Below are 18,506 nucleotides of genomic sequence, written 5' to 3'. Positions count from 1 at the left end.
ACTTGACCAGAGCACTTATTGATCAGCAGATGTTTAATAAACATTGACCTGAATAATCTGCATTCTGACTAGCAGCTATTCAAAGGCTATATTTATTTGAGTGCCAAGGATGTCTCAGGCACTGGGGATACAAAGATAAATAAAACATGGATTCTGCATGCAAGGGAAGCACAATCTAGTGGGGAAGGCAGACGTGGAAAGAGACAGCTGCATCCCTAGCCAAGTAGCGTGTGTAAAAATGTGTAGGGGCCTAGCGGGCATCAAGTGGGCGCTGAGCCCCCAGGGGCAGGGTGGGTGTCAGAGGAAGTTTTCCAGGTAGTGCAGTCTTGCATCTGCTCTGTTTGGGGATTAGGTACTAAAGTCAGCAAGAAAGGCAAGAAAAAACCGAACTAGTATTAGGGCCAGAGTACCGTTAAAAAAAAATCTCTCAATTGCCCATTAAGTATGTATAGAATAAATTCTGTACAGATACACATCCGTGTACATGTGAAATGTCTCTGTTAATGTAAAGTATATAATAGTAAGTATACAGGCAATATTTTGCAGTATTTTAGTTTAAAAAAGTGTTATCTTGCTGAGGTTATAACATTAAATTCAGTTAATTTAAATGTGCATATGATGAGATTCTGTTCACATTGGCTAATGAACATTGCACTGTTATTACATTTATAACAGTAGTTTGCAAATGTTTCATTAGAAAGGTAAAGCAACATTGGAAAAAAAAGATTTATGTCTATTCTTTTTTATTTATTTATTTTAATGAGAGAGAGAGTGCGTGTGTGCCCGAGGCGGGGGGAGGGGCAGAGGGAGAGGGAGAGAGAGAATCCCGAAGTAGACTCCCTGCTGAGTGCGGAGCCTGCCTGACTTGGGGCTCCATCCCAGGACCCCAAGATCATGACCTGAGCCAAAATCAAGAGTTGGCTGCTTAACTGACTCAGCTACCCAGGTGCCCCGATTTATGTCTGTTCTTAAAATGGAATTCATTATGAAATAGTTGTGAATATGAGTGACAATAAAATGTACTCACCAATGTATAGCCTATAGCATAAAAATGTGTCTATTTTTGGGCTCTAGACTTTCTGTCAAGCAACCACGCAAACATCTTTATCCTTCTATGTCTGGAATGTTATGACTCTAAGGAGACGTAAACATAGCAGGCGCCAGTCTAAACTGTGAAGACCAAAACACTGATGTGATATTTCATCAACAATCAAGGATATTTAAAGTGAATGTTTCTATAATGGATTTAGACACACAAAATTCTTAAAGGATTGTTGTGGGGGAAAAGAAGAGCTGATACATGTGAACACATTTTAAAAACAGTTGGCTAAACTTCCCAGCAGGTTATTTTCTCAGAGAAGAGGCCCCAAATCTAAATCTTAATAAAACCTGCTTCTCTCATAGGATCAATATTATAATATAGGGTTATGTTTCTGAGTAAGGGCCTGGTTCTCAATTCCTTATAAGAATGCTCTACCGAGATTATATAAATAAATGCCTGTACATTATGAAGACTTTTAAATTATTAAAAATCGATTAGGCAGGCATCAGAGTAATGGTTTAAAATTATATTTAATATGATACAGTAGTATAAGGTATTATTCAGTGATCTCATCTTCTTTCTCCATAATTTAGTTTATATTGCAATAAATGACAAATCCAAAGAATTCTTGTACTGAGAACATTTTTAAAAACAAAGAAAAATTGAGGAAGTAGATCATCTGAACTCTTCTAGATTCATTCATCATCTAGAGTCAACAGTTTTTAAATGTAAAAAGCATTATGTACAAGCAATTACACCTCCTTGCAAGTATGCATACATTTTATTTACACCTTTATTAAGGTATAATTTACATATAAAATTTACCTGTGTTAAGAGTGCAAGTCAATGATTTTTAGCCATTTATAAGTTGTGCAGCCATGACCAAAATCCAGTTTTAAAACATATCCATCATTCTCCCCAAAGTCCCTTGAGCCATTTTTAGTGTGTTCAAGCTCCTTTGCATTTCTATGTAAATTTTAGGATCAGCTTGTCAGTTTCTTAAAAAAAAAAAAATCATGTTGGGATTTTGTTGAATCTGAAAATCAATTTAGGAAGATTGTCATCTTAACAAGTGTCTTCTCACTGCTGTTGTAACAAATGACCACAAGCTGCATGGCTTAAAACAACACAAACATATTATCTTACAGTTCTGGAGGCAAGAAGTCCAAAATCAATCTTACTGGACTAATGTCAAGGTGGTGGCAGTTCCCTGGTGCGGTTCCCTGGGCGACAGGCCCATTTGTAGAATCTGATGGTTGGGACCGGGTGGAGAAACTCAGTATGTGGCAACAGGAAGGCAAATCAAAACCCTGGGGCATATAGGAACAGGGGCTGTTGGGAGATCCCGGCAGGTAGTCGGCTCTGGAAGCGCCTGGGCTCTCACTCCTGCCCACTGCTGTCTGGGGAGAAGACCCCTCTGATGAGTAACGCAGAGACCTGGAACGAGTCAGGGCAAACAAAGTTGTTTGATGGGCACCTGGGTAGCTCAGTCGGTTGAGCGTCTGCCTTCGGCTCAGGTCATGATCCCAGAGTCCTGGGATGGAGTCCACATTGGGCTCCCTGCTCAGCGGGGAGTCTGCTTCTCCCTCTGCCCTTCACCCTGCTTGTGCTCTCTCTTGCTCTCTCTCTCTCGAATAAATACATAAAATCTTAAAAAACAAAACAAAAATAAAGTTGTTTGGAATCAGAAAGCTTCAAGAGATAGTATGTTCCTAGCGGGAAGGTTTGGATGGTGGAATCAGATAGCTGTGGTTTTATTTAAGAAGTATTTATTGATGAAATAACACACATGTAACTCTCAACACCAAGTAAACCATCTCAACCTTATTTTTTATTATATTCCCACTTGTACCAGGGGCCTCATCTAACACCTGGAGGTTATGCAGACTGAACTGGCATTTCCCACAGAAAAATCAACCCTTCCTTGAATTTCATTTTCCTTCCTTTGAACTTGACCACAATCTCACATTTCAGTTTTTAAAAGCTTCTAAGTGTTAATTTTCAAGGTAGACAAACTCAAAAGGTCATAGAAAGCTGACTTTTTTCCTAATCCTCACGAGTTCTTAGGCTCTCTGTTTTAGTCTCTGTGATAGAGATTTACTCTATTTTTTTTTTAATGGAAAACCATAAAATTTTTTCCCAGTTGAAATTATTGTATTCTATGATTTGGAACTTGGGGCTTTAAGTACCCATTGCTCTTGGCAGTCAAGTTAACCCAAATTACATTCAGAAGAGAATCTTTACCTGATAGGAGGAGGAATGGGCACTTATCAGGTACAAATTCTTGGAGACAACTCAGTTCTATTATGAGGATTTTAATTCTACCTTAGTAATGCTGAGAGGTAAAGGATATAATGCAGGATTCAAGCTGCAGAATAGTCTGACTGGACACCATGCACTTGCCCAGTACCCCAATCACTGCCTCCAATGTCCATCAATGTCCTGGTTCAAGGATAACATTTATTGCCTGCCTTAAGGGTAACTACTGTAACTGTTTCTCTAGATAAGCAATTCTAAAACTTTCTGGAGTCATGAACTGCTTTGAACATTTGCCAAAAACTGTAGACTCCAACTCCAGACAAAAATTCTATAAACTTGTGCATACCTTGTTTTTCAGTTAATATAATTTATTGCACTGGAAATTGATTTCCTTCACCTAGAATAGAAAAATGTTTCCCCAAAAGAATTATATCTTCCATTCTCATTTTTCATATAAATATAATTGAATCCTTGCTTTAAAAAAAATGTTAAAACACGCAAACAAAATTAAAAGTAGAATTTAATTCTAATAGTTTATTTCAGGATCAAGGAGGTTGTCTTTGGTCTGTTCGAGAACTTGGAAATGGTGTAATGTTCTTGAATATGTATGAGTTTGACCCAGATGCTTTCTAACGTTTTACATGAATAGCCGAAAATTTTTAGAAATGTAGATGGTATCAGTAACTCCCTTTGCCACACAAGGACAGACTTATTTCTGGGTGCTTGAATTCCCTCTTCCAGTTGAATTCACATTGTATCACCTTCTTTGTCCTTCGTCAATGAGGTCAGCTTTGTCTGTGTCTGTGATGCCTGCAGGCAAGGTCAGAGGACCCAAAGGTAGGGGGTCCCGTGGGACCAGCCAAGAGGGTCCTTGGCTTCATGCAGGATGGAAATCAAGCATGACCCAGCAGGGGGTGAAAGCAGAGTTTATTGAAGATACAATGTATATGAGAGAGAGAGAGAGAGAGAGCTACTGACGGAATGTCCGGGAGACTTGGAAAGGAAAAGAGCATGAGTCTTATCTTTGTTTGGGGTCTGGCTGTTCTTATTGAGGACAGTGGTCTGGTATATGTGTCCTCTCAGGCATCCAAGAACCAGTTAGAACAAAGACAAGGGCCCAGGTGTTATTCTTTGAACTCAGGGGGTCTTGGCATGGAGATGTCTAGCTCCAGTGGTCTGGAATGCACATAGGATAGCTTCCTCTGGGTCACTGTCACCTGGTGCTTCCTTAAATGTTATTTATCCTAGAGAATCACTAACTCCTTGTCCCTTACAAGGAGGACGTAGGCTACTTGCATGACCAGGCATGTGTAAAGTGGGGTATGGGTTCATATTCTAGTAAGAATAGAAGCCAGAAGAGAAGCAACGGGGGAAAAATGCAGCTTTTTCCCTCATGGGGTCCCTTCTGTGTCCCTGTCTCATCTGCATCATTGATGCTACCTATCTCATCAAGGAAAGGATGTCTTCTGAATCTGCGTATCAAAATGTTAAGCAAATAACCTGAGCAGAAGTATTTTTCTGCCATGTTTGATTGTGTCTTCAGATTTCTGCCTACACCAAACTCTCTAAGGCTTTATCCTCTCTCCTCTGTTTACAGAAGCACTTCCTCTAGCTTTAAAAGTTAGCTCAGCTTTCGATGTCCAATTTTATCTTCCGGAATAGAAAAAAAAAAAAAAAAGCTTTGCCAAAATAGTTTTTGTTTTGTTTTGTTTTTGCCAGCATCTCTACTGGTGACTGAAGTTTTGAATGGAAAGATTTTACTCTTGCCCATGGCCACAAGTATTGCCAAGAAAATCACCTCATGAATGAATACCTTCCTGTCAGTTTACACTGAGGTTTCCCCCTGATGTTTCAATCAACTCTTCAAAAACACTCAAGAAAGCCAGTGATCTTCTATTTAGTAGACAACATTTCTATGTTGCTCTCCTTTCTTAACGCAATCATTTTAAAATGAGGTGAAAGAAGGCCAAGGCTCTGATGGAATGGAGGAATTGCTTTAAGTAGATGATGACAAAACTTCTGTCAAGTCCGTTGGCAGTCTCTGAGCGAAATGCATGCTGATGAGGACAGCGATGAGTCATGATGACATACGGAGCCTCTTTGTTCATCAAAGCCACAAACCAGATGTGTTACCAAGTCCTGCAAGGACTCCATCTGTGCCCAGAATATCAAGATTATCCTCATGGGGACGTTTTCTTGGCAAGAAAAGTTGTCACCATTTCGGAGACAGTGAGGGCCTTTGAAGTTTCAAACCAGGGCTCAGGAAAGGGAATTCTTCTTTGAAGTAGAGGCCTGCCCCCCAGCAGCTAAACGGCAGTGTGGAATGCGGTGAGAAATGTAGGGGTCTCGGCCACTGGCATGTTGAAAGAAAAAGGATGAGTAGCTGCCAAGTCTTCTAAGATGGGCTTAGAAATAGAATTGGGGGTGGATTATGTCACTTGAATAAGGCGCTGCCTCAGATTTCTTCCTCTGTTTCAAGTGACATCCTAGCTTGACTGTTTCCCAAGACACATGGATTCACCAAAAGGCTTCTCCAGTTGTGGCTGGTAAATGATAAACAACTTTATTCAGTGCCTCAAAACAAGGTTTTGTGTTTGGAAAAATTTCAAGATTTAGTTGAATCCCAACTTTTTTCTTACAAAAAAAACCCAACAACAACAATCCTCACTGTTTGGCTAGGGCAGAGGTTTCTCTTCAGCATTGTTAGCTCCAGCAAACTTAATTTATGAAAGCCAACTCAAAGGACACATTAGTGTTACTATACTTCTTTTTCTTGAATATTTTCCAGTTTAGGCCAGAGTGCGCATAAATGTAGAAAGATGTCTATAACCATAATTGCCAGAGCATGTTCACTCGCATTTATTTAGAATGAATCAATATCTCGACTTATAGATTGACATTAAAGTGTATTTTTTTAAAGATTTATTTCTTTGAGAAAGAGAGAGAGTGCGTATGAGCAGGGGGAGGGGCAGAGGGAGAAGGAGAGAATCCCAAGCAGACTCCCTGCTGAGCTTGGAGCCCGACTCAGGGCTCAATCTCAAGACCCTGAGATCATGACCTGAGCTGAAACCAAGAGTCAGACGCTTAACCAACGGAGCCACCCTGGCGCCCCTACACAATTCTCTCTCTCTCTGCGATAGCCACAAGGAAAGTTTATTGTTATCTTGAAACACAAAGCGAATCATGTTTCCCTCCACAGTGGTTTCAAGATTTAGAACCATATTTGTGGTCCCCCAAAAATATTGAGTCAGTATTTCTGAAATCTTGATGGCACTAAGTCAGTTTGAGCTGCTATTTTAAACAGCTGTTTTCTGATTCATTTTTGAGAAGGACTATTTTCTATGTTAAGAAAAATATTTTCATTTCTCTTTTGCAAAGGTAAAGCCAAAATCTTATTTCAGAGAACTTTGGACACTATGGGAACTAAATATCTCTGAATGTGAAATTGAAATTGACCTTCTTTAGGGTATTCATATCTGTGCAGATTTTTATGCTATTGTCTGGAAGAAGGGCCTGACACGGAGGGGCGGGGGGAACATGATTTTCTTCCCTATTATCAGGCCCCAGTGAAAGTTGGGGTCCTGCACTTTCAATAGGGAAGTCAGAGTCAAAAATTCGTTTGTGGTAAATAAATAAATCTTAAAAAAAGAGAGGGGGGAGGGTTGCACGGCACCTGGCTGGCACAGTTGATTAGGCATCCGACTCTTGGTTTTGGCTCAGGTCATGATCTCAGGGTGGTACGACTGAGCCCCCCATGGGCCCCACGCTCCGAGCAGAGTCTGCTTGAGATTCTCTCTCCTCCTGCCCCTCCCACTCGTGCTCTCTCTCTCTCTCAAATAAATAAATAAATCTTAAAAAAAATATTCCTTTGTGGGTGATAAGCTGGAACCTGCCACTAGACCAAGTCTGGGGCAAAGGATAAGGGAGTAACTGCATTAGGTTTGGCCTATGGATTCTAGAAGTTGTGACCATTGTAATATCTAATTAGTTTACCTTTTCTGTATAGAAATTCTCTTGTGATATTTCCTTTACTTTTAGTAAAGTCTTACATATTCTAGAAATTAGCCTCTAGTATGGAATTGCCGAGTGTTTGGAGGGAAGGAGTACGGGGAAAATAGCAGAGGTCTTGGCATGAGGATGGTTCTGAGATGGCCAGAAGTGACCTGCTAAAGTAAGATGGCAGGCTGGAGCACTTGGGTGGCTCAGTCAGTTAAGCGTCTGTCTTTGACTCAGGTCATGATCTTGGGGGTCCTGGGATTGAGCCCTACATCAAGCTCCCTGCTCCACAAGGAGACTGCTTCTCTCTCTGCGCCTCCCCCCCTGCTCATGTTCTCTCTCTCTCTCTCTCAAATAAATAAATAAAATCTTTTAAAAAAATTAAAGATAAAGTAAGATGGCAGGCTGAGAGATAGTCACCACGTGACCATGACTACCAAGACAGGATTGTGGCATTATGGAGGCTTTCTGCAGGGCTCTAGACACACTCAGTGAATGGAACCTAGAGAAAGAGTGGACTGCCTGTGGTCCCGTGGAGTGGGCACTTGGACTCTTGCTTTGGGTATTACAGGGAAAAAGGACACACAAGTGCTGAAGTCACTGTGACTTGTAGCATACAAGAGCGTAGAACTTCATGGCATGCACTCAGTGTATGTCATCAACCCTAGTTCCATCTTATCCTTATTTTTTTTAATCACTCCTATAAATTTATGTATGTACTTAATTTTTCTGTGTTGTGGATCTATATTGTACTGAGTCGTGTGAATAACACCAGCAGGGGCGGATGGTGTTGGCTAGAACTCATGGTCAGAGAGGCAACGGATGTGTCCCCACCCTGTGCGGAGGCACCTTGGGATGGGCAGGTCTAGAGTGCTCCAGGGAAGCGAGAACAGCATTTCTTGCTCTCCCTTTTATGAGTGAGCATCCCAGTGCCCTTGTCAGTGGTGGGGACTCCTTGTTGCCAGGCCGTCAGCATTTAGGTGCCTGCTTTTGCAGCAGCACTGGGAATACATCTGCATATCACCTGGAGACCTGGAGACCAGTGGGAAGTCTGAGGCCTTGCTGCAAGGGGAAGTTGGAGTCGGATGCGAGTTTCCCACTGGGAGAGGGAGGAGGGGCAGTTCCAGCCAGCTCACCATCTGGTAATCCAGGAGGAGCACCTGAATTTTTAAAAATTAATCCTCCTTGTTACTCTACAACATCTTTGGAAATTATCTTAAATCCCTTTTGGAGGAAAGCAGGATATAAAAATTAACTAAAAAATAAAATAATAAGGGCGCCTGGGTGGCTCAGTTGGTTAGGGATCCGACTCTTCATTTAGGTTCAGGTCATGATCTCAGGGTTGTGAGAGGGAGCCCTGAATCAGGCTGCACGCTAAGTGTGGAGCCTGCTGAAGATTCTCTCTCTCTCTCCCCCTCTCTCTCTGCCCTCCCCTCCTCTTTCTCTCTCTCCCTAAAATAATAAATAAAATAAAGTAAAAATATAGTCATACTGACAATATCCCCTCCACCCCACTCCCCCAAAACCTGAATCATACTACCAAAAAGAATACTGTCCTTTGAAGTAGTGCTCTTTAGAGACTGCAGGCAACAGTGTCTCCATAATTCAGTACATGCTTGGACTTCTCTTTGGAAACCACCTCCAAAGCCATTTATCGAGCACAGAACAAAATCATCATTATTTTATGCCAACTGGACATGCTCTCTCAGTCTGCTGATCTTTATTCCTTCTTCCCTCTCTTTTTCCTGTTGAATGCACTCTTTCCTTGTTCTGTCTCTTCCTTGTTTTCTACACAAGCAGCAGTAACATCTTGAGAGGCCATGTTGGGGCTGGTGCTGGCATAGAAGGGGAGGTGCTGGGAAAGGGGGCTGTGAGATCGGACCAGCTGGGGCTCAAGGAAGTGAGTTGGAGCCCAGAGAGGAGGTTGCTTGGGGTGAAGTAATTTGTATGCAGTCTGCAAAGGGGTATTTTACAGCTGCGTGCTGTACATGCGAATCCTGGTAAGGTGAAATCACGATAAGTCAAATAGCTATGAGTTGAAGAACATCTACCGAGAACATCATATAAATGCCTCGTGCAGTCATTATTACTTTTGTTTTAAAGGAAATAACAAGTTGTTTGGGGCCCAACAGAGCCTTGTTACAAAGACTTCTTGAATGTCAAAATGTTCCTAGTTTTGTGTATCTGAATAGTTATGTTTTTTGTTTTGTTTTATTTTTTTGTCTTATAGTAGTATCAGAAAAACATTCCCCCAAAGCTAAAAATGCAATAGTAGAAAGCCAAGAGACAGCCAGCAGAGGGCGCATGGATTAGAACTAAGTGTCTTGAGTCCACTGCTTTTCCTTTTTTCTTTCTTTTTTTAAAATTTCCTTAGGCGTAAGAAGTATTTCAAATATGGATTCAAAGGTCAGCATTTGAAATTTTTATATTCTTCTTTGCTTTCAGGATTCAAGTATTTGTATAGAGGAATGAGTGAATTTTTAAAATAATAATAGTGAATAAATAATAATATACTTCACAATTACCTTGATCCCATTCTTTTTGAATATGAAAATGCTCTCTCCACAGTCCCTCTTACACCTGGCTCTTAACATTGTTTTCCTTGATTATCAAGATAAAATACCGTTCTGAAAAATAGAGGAAAAAAAAAAAAGCAAAACAACAACAAAACCCCATACGAAGAGTGCCTAGAGTTGAGTGAATACTAATTGTGATTTGATTTATTTTCTTCTGCTTTTTTCCCATGCACATTTTCCTATTTAAAATTATAAAGGAGCATTATAATGGGATTACTTTTTTAAAGGAGCACATATGGCAAATGTGCGACGTGGTGAGACGTTTTCTTCTTAGTCTGCAAAACGGGATTCCAGGCTTCCAAGACTAGACTTACATAACAGGCCTCAGAGAACCAGGGCAATAACTCAGTGCTGGTCAGCTTACAAACTTACATCGTGTATCCCCCAAAGTTATCATCTGATTGGGTTGGCGAGCCGCCACTCGTATGGAGCATCCTTATGGGCTAAAGAGGTTTAACCTTCCTTATGGCCACTTCTCTATAGTTAACACCAGCTTAGACACTGATCCCTGGACCCGTATGTCATGGCTAGGGTGGTGGGGCTGACTTCCCTTAGCACATAGTATATTCTCAATTTATGTAGAGATTAGGTTATATAGGAGTCCAGTGAGAAAAGTTGATGTGCTTTAGGGTGGTAGCTATGAAAAATATGAAAAATAATTAAAAAAATTCTTGATTTATTTAGGAGACAGAGCCAACAGTATTTAAGTGAATATGGGAAATGAGAAGGAGGAAAGTCAAGGATGGCTTGAGCAGTTGGAAGAGTGGGGATGCCATTTACTGAACTGGGAGGCTACAGGAGGAAGAGATTTGAAGGGGAATAAGAATACTATTTTGGATATGTTAAGTTTGAAGTTTACATTAAACATCAAACCAAAGATGTCCAATGTACAAATCTTAGGTTTTAGAGAGAGGTAACAGGTAGAGGTATAACTTAGGAATCACTGAGGAGGTGGTGTAGTATAACATAGGATAGTACTTAAGAGCAGGCAAGTTGCAGCCAGAATGCCTAGGTTCAAGTCTTGGCTCCATCTTCTATTAGCTGTGACTCTGGGCAAATTATTTAATTTCTCTGTGCCTCAGTTTTTCTTTTAAGATGGTGATAATAATATGAGCTATCTCATAGCACCATTGTGAGGGTTGATTAATATATGTAATATATTTAGAATGGAGCACAAAATAGTGGTGTCAGTCATTAGTCTTATTAATATCATATGACTACAGTTGATATTTACAGCCATGGTTCTCAATGAGATCACCCGAGTCTAGCCAGAGAAGATGTTGAAAGACTGAGACCTGAGACACTACAATCTTCACAGACTGAAGGAAGAGGAAAAGGGATCAGTGGAACAGACTGAAAAGTGAATAGGATGAGAAGGAAGAGAGAATAATGTTGCCAGAAGTCAAGTGAACCTTTTCTAGAAGGAAGCAGATAAATGTATCAAGTGCTATTGAGAAGTTTAATAAGATGAAGCCTGAGAACAACCTGCCGAGTTTGGCAACATAGAGACCCTAGGGAACATTACAGGAGCTATGCCGACCAGAGCAATAAAGAGCTCATATGCAAAGGAGAATGTAGAATTGTATCTTTATACTCTAGATTTACACACATTTTGGCAAGATGCCCCCACTATGACCGCTCCATAGAGACTGAAATTTCTGAGGGAACAGCAAATTCCTAATTCCCATGCCATGCTCGCTTAGGGGCACGCACTTATCGAGTGGAAATTGCCAGCGCCATTTCAGAAGTTATTTTTCTCATTTTATTTTTTGCTGGGGTCATAGAATTAAATTTGCACAAGTTAAATGCTGTGATACCACTATTCTCGCAAGCTAAGGCAACATTCGGCATAAGCAACCGCTCAGGGTGGTTTCCTCAAATGGAGGTTGGGGAGTAGCAGGTACTTTCAGTTTCACAGATTCTTCCGCAGTACATTTGTCGCGTGCCCTCCTTTCTTCATGGTGTGAAATCATGAGAATTTCTCCATGTTTGGCACATTTTCAGAAACATCATTTTAAATAACCATTTAATAATTCAACCCATGACTGTTCCATAATTCATTTAACTGTTCTTCTTTTGCACGTTGATGGTGTTTACATTTTTTAATTGCTGCAAGCGCCACCAAAATAATCTGTCCCGCATTAATCTTTGCCTTTGCTCTGATTATTTTCTCGTAGGGGGTGGTGGTTCTCAAAAGTGGGATAAAGCGTGAATATTCTAAAGACTCTCGATATGCCGTTAAATAGCTTTCCAGAAATATTATACTGTTATAAGATATGCCAACAGAGAGAGCGTGCCCATCCCAGCACACTCTGGCCAGTATTGAACATGCATGTATAAGTCATTGCTGTTTTTATTAGTGAAAAAAGGTATCTCGATGCTGTTTTAATTTTCAGCCTGAAGGTTAATGTCTTTATTTGCTCAGTAAGCATTGCATTTTTTTCTTCTGAGGCTTTTATGTTTCTGTTCCTTTGCACCTCTTTGGTTTTTGGCATCTATGATTATATGTTATCTTGATATTAGTATGACATCTCTTCCTCGTGACTGGTAGCTTTTAAGACCAGCACTACATCTATCCCCTACACTTTCCTTAGTCCCCTGAAAAAGCAAGGGAGAAAAAAGTTGGCATAAGAAAGCATACATAAATCATAGTTCTGAGTTTAGTAGAAGACTCAGTATTGCCCACTGTCAGTTTTAACCCACTAGAGGTTTGGTCCCTCTGTAGGAACCTTCTGGGACTTGACAGCGATGGGGGATAGGAGGTAGCAAAAAATTGAGAATCAGCTTCCACCCAGTCCTTCTTGGGCAAAAGTAAAGATATACAAGTTATATATGTTATAGTATATAAGAAGACATGTAAGAAAATACATAGTGTAGAATAGTATGTAAGAAGATATACACATTGTAAAGATATACAAAAAGCCAACCCATAGATTGGAACATTGACCTCAGTAATTCAAATAAAAGCAAACAGCAAACAACACTGAATAACATCTGAAAAATGACACCCTTGAAAATCCTATTTTGAGCTGCGCTTCATTGAACGAAAAGGATAGTTCATGGAGGCAGCTGATATATGATTCCTGTTGGGGCTCCCTCAGTTCCATTAGATATACAGAAAGATTGATGAAAATAATTGCACTCTAAGAGAAACTGGTTAAACAGTTGTGACTTAGAACATGAAATGATTAAAATTACATAATACAAGAATTACAGCAATAAGGATTTCATCAATTGCTTTAAGAACCACTGGAACATTTAATAGGAGTATCATGTTTCACCAAGCAATTGTCTCTACTTCTTCAAGATATTGGGATTTGCCAATCTAAACTTTTTATCTATCCCAGTGCTGACTCATGGAAATGACTCTGAATTTCTGATATCATAAATAGTGTGTCCAGACTGGAATTATATATAGATGCAATAAATGCTTTCCTGAGTTGTGTACAAATCAAAGTTTTACAAATTTAATAGAGTTTTTTTAAACATGGTCATAGATTAGGAAATTTATATTGTAAGCATCAATTAAAATGAAAAATATAATGTAGTGTTTTGTAAAGCAAAGAACTATTTTATTTTATTTAAAGATTTATTTATTTATTTTTAGAGAGAGAGTACATGCCTTGCTCACTTGTGAGTTGGGGGAAAGGGCAGAGGGAGAGGGAGAGAGAAACCCAAGAAGACTGCCCACTGAATGCGGGGCTTGACCTCAGGATGTGAAATCATGATCTGAGCCAAAATCAAGAATGGGACACTCAACTGACTGAGCCACCCAGGTACCCCACAAAGAACTATTTTATGAGCAAACAATCCTTACCTAATTTATTGGCTAACTGTGAACTTGCTCAAGTTGCTTCATATTTGGGGCGCTCAGTTCCCTCATCTGTAAAATGATGTGTCTTTACATCATTCTAGATGTATCTCTAAGGCTACTCCCACTCAGGGGTTCATGATAAGTACTATGGATAGACAGAAATTGGCCTTGTTAGAGCTCTCCTCTGTAAAGTGGACCACTTATTCTAGAAAAAGTCTGGGATGGTCAATGTACCTAATTTAGAAATTTATCTGTAATGGTCTTTTTTACTTAGGACTTTATGGCAACAACATGTATTAGTTTAGAATAGCTGACCAAAACTGACAAATTTCTTTTTAAGGAATTCAGTGTTTATGAACAATATTCCTTAAGAGGCTTGTTTCCTCTACCACCTACTACAAAATGTTGTAGTTATTATTGCCACCTGATGATATTGGAGGATGAATAGCTTCTCATTCCGTGTACACTATGCTGAGGCTATACATATATATGTTCTGTGTTTTCACTATTCTGAACACTATCTATAGTTTGAAAAGGAGACAATGAGCAAGTTCTCCTCTCTCCATGTTTTTTAATTTGAAAGTTTGTCATTGTGCAATCTATGTTAGCCAGACTCTTTGTTGGAAGTGATTAAAATGCAACTCAAATGCTTACATATATGTGTGTGTGTGAGTGTGTGTGTGTGCAAAAAGTTCATGCAAGGAAATTATGGGATAGACAGGGCTGGGGCTAGCCATATAGGATGATGGAAATTCTTTCAGTACTCTGTCTCTCACTTCTCGTTCTTTCTACATGTCAACTTTATCCTGCAGGGGATAGGGGAGTATATGGTCGCCAGTGTCTCTGGGGACATATTCTTATAGTTCTTGGCAAGAAAAGACAGAAGAAGCCAAGAAGAACTGTGATTGGACTGACTTAAAGGACACGGCTGTCCTGACCCATCACTAGGGCCAGCTGCATGGGGTGCGGTGAATGGCTTGGTCAGGATGGGGAGTGGGCACTTCCTCCATAATAAGGAAGAAGAGTTCTTCAGTGGAAGGGAAGCTATGTTATTACTGGAAGGAGGGCAGGGGCCTGGGTAGACACAAATAATGGATGTTCACATGATAATCAGTTTCCTGTAGATGATGATGAAGATATTTTTATGTGTAGAGAACTTTACAATTTATAAAACACTTTCACATACACCATGTCTGTTGATTCTCACAGAAATCCCATGAAATTTGGTTACTATTCCCATTTTACAGATGAGAAAACAAGCTCAGAGTCCAGCTCGCATGTGCTGTAGTGGTGATTAAGCGCTTAATTAATAGTTAACATAATTTAAAAGTATCTTCCAAACTTTAAGTGGGCTTTTTGCATTGTCACCCTGTAGACAAATGTGGTTCCATTATGTTTTAATATTTCTGAAAAATGTTTGTATAACAAAATAGTATTTCTTTTAAAGTTCATTCCTGGGGTACCTAGGTGGCACAGTGGGTTGAGTGTCTAACTCTTGGTTTGGCTCAGGTCGTGATCTTAGGGTCGTGGTATCGAGCCCCATGTCGGGCTCTGCGCTCAGTGTGGAGAGAGATTCTCTTTCCCTCTCTCTCTGCCCCTCCCCCCGCTCTCTCTCTCAAATAAATAAATAAATAAATCTTTAAAGTTCATTCCTAAGCAGGTGCAAATGTCTTAAAATGTCTACTTATAACCTTCCTTACATTCCCTTCACCCAAATTTGCTATTTTTCCTTCTACAATCTCCCAATGTCTTGATCTTTCTTGCTCACTGACAAAACCTAAAGTGAATGAGGAGCATGCATTAAGCAGCCCAGTTTTGTCTTCTATATCATTCAATGTCTCCAGCCTTGAGTATGTAATGTGACTGTCTCAGTTTAGAGTGATTCAGTCTTAGTGGCACTAGTTTTATGTGTAAGCTTTTTATTTTTGATTCTTGTGGTATTTCATTAAATGAATGAATGCATTTCAGTAAGTCCAGTCCATGGTCAAGGGGAGGGGACTGCACAAGAGCATGGATACCAGGAGGAAAGACTCACAGGGGGCCATCTTAGAGGCTGCCTACCGCATCCAAGTTGCCAATGACCCATTTCTTACCAATACCAACAGGCAATTTTCTGTCCTCTGCTCACTGAAGCTCTCAGTGGCATTTGATACAGCTGATTACCTCTTCCATAAGACATTGAGTCTCTAGGTTTCCGAGACAGCATATTGGTTGGGTTTTCCTCATTAATGACTTCTTCTCTACTGACCTCTAAATATTAGAATGCCTGAAGGCTCTTCCCTTGGCCTTCTAATTTTGATATCCACATTCTTAGGTGATCTCATTCTACCCCACAGCTTTGAATCCCATCTAGGTGCTGACAAGTCTCAAATCTGTGGTGCTCCAGTACCTTTCTGAAAAGCTCTAGAATTATATATCCAATTGCTTACTCTATTTCTATTTCCACTTAGATGTCTGATAAGCATCTCAAACTTCACTTATCTAAAGAAGTACTATTGATTTCTCCCAACTCTGCCTTCCTTCCCCATCATCTCCTACCCTAATATCCCCCACTGCTCAAATAAACATCCTGGATTTCATCTGGTGCTTGACCTTGATGACAGTGGATGCACCTGTCAGGGAATGAGAGTTCTGATTCTGTTCAAGTTTTAGAGATTTGTGGAGCATGAGCTTTGGAAAGACAAAGAACATTACTAGAATAATAGCTACTATTTATAAAAATACTACTGGATACCTGGCATTATTCTAGGTGAATTAAATTTATTTACTCTTTTAATGTAGTCCTTCCAACAATTATAAAAATAGGTATTATTATCCTCATTTTGTAGATGAGGAAACTGAGTCTCAGAGGGTTTCATGAAGGTTGTATTTAATTAAGGTCTCATTGTTGGTAGCACCTAGGATTAAGTTCAACGCAAGTGACAGTAGTGACTAAAACACGTCAGATTTATTTTCCTCCCACAGGCCACATGGGGCTAGTACAGTGGCTTCATCTCCATCCGACTCTGTGGCTCATGTTGCTCTCTGTCCTCCACAAAATGTTTCCATCTGATGGTCTAAGATGGTTGCTCTAGCATCAGCTTTCTGTTGGCAGAAAGCAAAAAGAGAGGGGGGAGAGAAACCTCTTAAGGACAGTTCTTGGAAGTTACACTACCTGACTTAGTCCATCAGGCGGCTCTAGCAACTTAACCATAAACAGTGTGGCTTATAAACAATGGAAGTTTATTTCTCACAGTTCTGGGAACTGGGAAGACTAAGATCAAGGTCCCAGCAGATCTGTTGTCTGGTGAGAGCCCTCTTCCTGGTTCATAGACAGCTGTGTCCTTATGTAGCAGAAGAGGCAGGGAGCTCTCTGGGGTCTCTTTTATAGGGGCCCTAATCCCATTCAGGAGGGCTTCATCCTTGCTGAACTAATCACCTCCCAAAGGCCCCACCTCCTAATACACATTGTGGGTTGGGATTTTAACATGTGAATTGAGAAGACACAATCGCAACCACCAAGCCCATGAAGCAAACATTCGATCTATCGCAACCACTGACTAGAACTTAATCTCCAAAGCCTTGCACAGCTGCAAGGGAGACCGGAAATGTAGTCTGCCACAATAGGGATGCAAACCCAGGGCTGTGTGGTTCTTGAGATCACAACCTTTCTGTCATCCCACACTCTGCCTCTGAGTACCTTAGTGACTGAGGGTTCCAGAGACAGCTTTACCATGTATCCTGTGGCAGCCTGTGTGCCCCTGAAACTCAGCCTCTGTCACATATGCTACAGGTGAGGGCTTGGGTATTTCCTCAGCTTCTTGCTCCCTCAGGATTTTGAATGCCTTTTTATTTAAGTAAGCTCTATGCTCGATGTGGGGCTTGAACTCACAACCCCAAGATCAAGAGTCACAAGCTTTACTGACTGAGCCAACCAGGTGCCCCTTGAATACTTTTATATACCCATCTCATATGTTATAATTACTTGTTTTCAGTTTTCATGAATCAAACATGGGCTAATTGGTAATGTTTATTACATGAATAACTGACTAAACGAACAGCACAATTTTGTTTCTGTATGTCTAGCACATTGTCTGGCCTTTTACAGATATTCAACAGATACATGGACGGGTGGATGGACGGATGGATGGATGGGTGGATGGATGGATGGAAAATCAACAGCTTTCCTAATTCAACATTTTTTCTTATTTTAGATAAGCACAGTCTACACTCTCAGCTAATCCCTTTGCCTTCAGGGCTGGGAGAAGAGAGAGAAAAGAAAAAAGAAAACAGGAAAAGGAGACGAGCTATGCTTATACAAATTCTCTCATCCCCTACTTCCTTCACTCACTTTAGTATTGATGCCACAATTATGAATTTTTCTATTCAAGTGGACCTTGATAATACGTCCTGGGAAATGTCTTGAGGATGCCACATTCAAGCCTGAATGGCCAATGTATTAATGTTTCAGAATTTAGGAATATTTGGAGAAGTCGCAACTAATTTTGTTCAGTGAAGGCATACATACTTTCACTTTGTGACATCTTCTTCACTACATAAAATTTTATATTTCAAAGCCCTAAAGATGAAATAAATTTTTAAAAATCCCCTACGAGGTAGTATTGGTAAATTCACGGTTATTTCAACCCCATAAAGAAGTAAACATCATCACATTCCTCATGAAAAACTCCAGCAAGAGCCATTGGCATGGTCTGAATATAAACATCTAGCAACTAAATGACTTTATCAAGCTACAATCCCTGTGCTCAGCGATTTAGAGGAAATCAGCAGCTTAACCAAGGTTTGTTTTTTTTTTTTTTTTTTTTTTTTTTTTTTTTTT

General features: G+C 40.2%; 2 long non-coding RNA genes across 3 annotated transcripts in view; both read left to right on the top strand.

Annotated features, from left to right (window-relative positions):
- Window positions 1-17,967, top strand: part of LOC116624480 — a 57,063-nt gene extending 39,096 nt beyond the window's left edge. For both annotated transcript variants that reach the window (XR_004297898.1, XR_004297897.1), the window contains one exon: window positions 17,881-17,967. This is a non-coding gene — a long non-coding RNA (uncharacterized LOC116624480). The remainder of the gene's footprint in view (window positions 1-17,880) is intronic.
- A 296-nt stretch (window positions 17,968-18,263) lies between these two features.
- LOC116624481 overlaps window positions 18,264-18,506 on the top strand; it is a 197,395-nt gene continuing 197,152 nt past the window's right edge. Inside the window, exon 1 of the long non-coding RNA XR_004297900.1 lies at window positions 18,264-18,467. This is a non-coding gene — a long non-coding RNA (uncharacterized LOC116624481). The remainder of the gene's footprint in view (window positions 18,468-18,506) is intronic.

Source organism: Phoca vitulina, unplaced genomic scaffold, assembly GCF_004348235.1.
Source record: "Phoca vitulina isolate PV1807 unplaced genomic scaffold, GSC_HSeal_1.0 scaffold67, whole genome shotgun sequence".
Taxonomy (NCBI): domain Eukaryota; kingdom Metazoa; phylum Chordata; class Mammalia; order Carnivora; family Phocidae; genus Phoca; species Phoca vitulina.
Note: the sequence above shows the minus strand (reverse complement) of the source record. Positions and strands in the feature narration are given on the sequence as shown.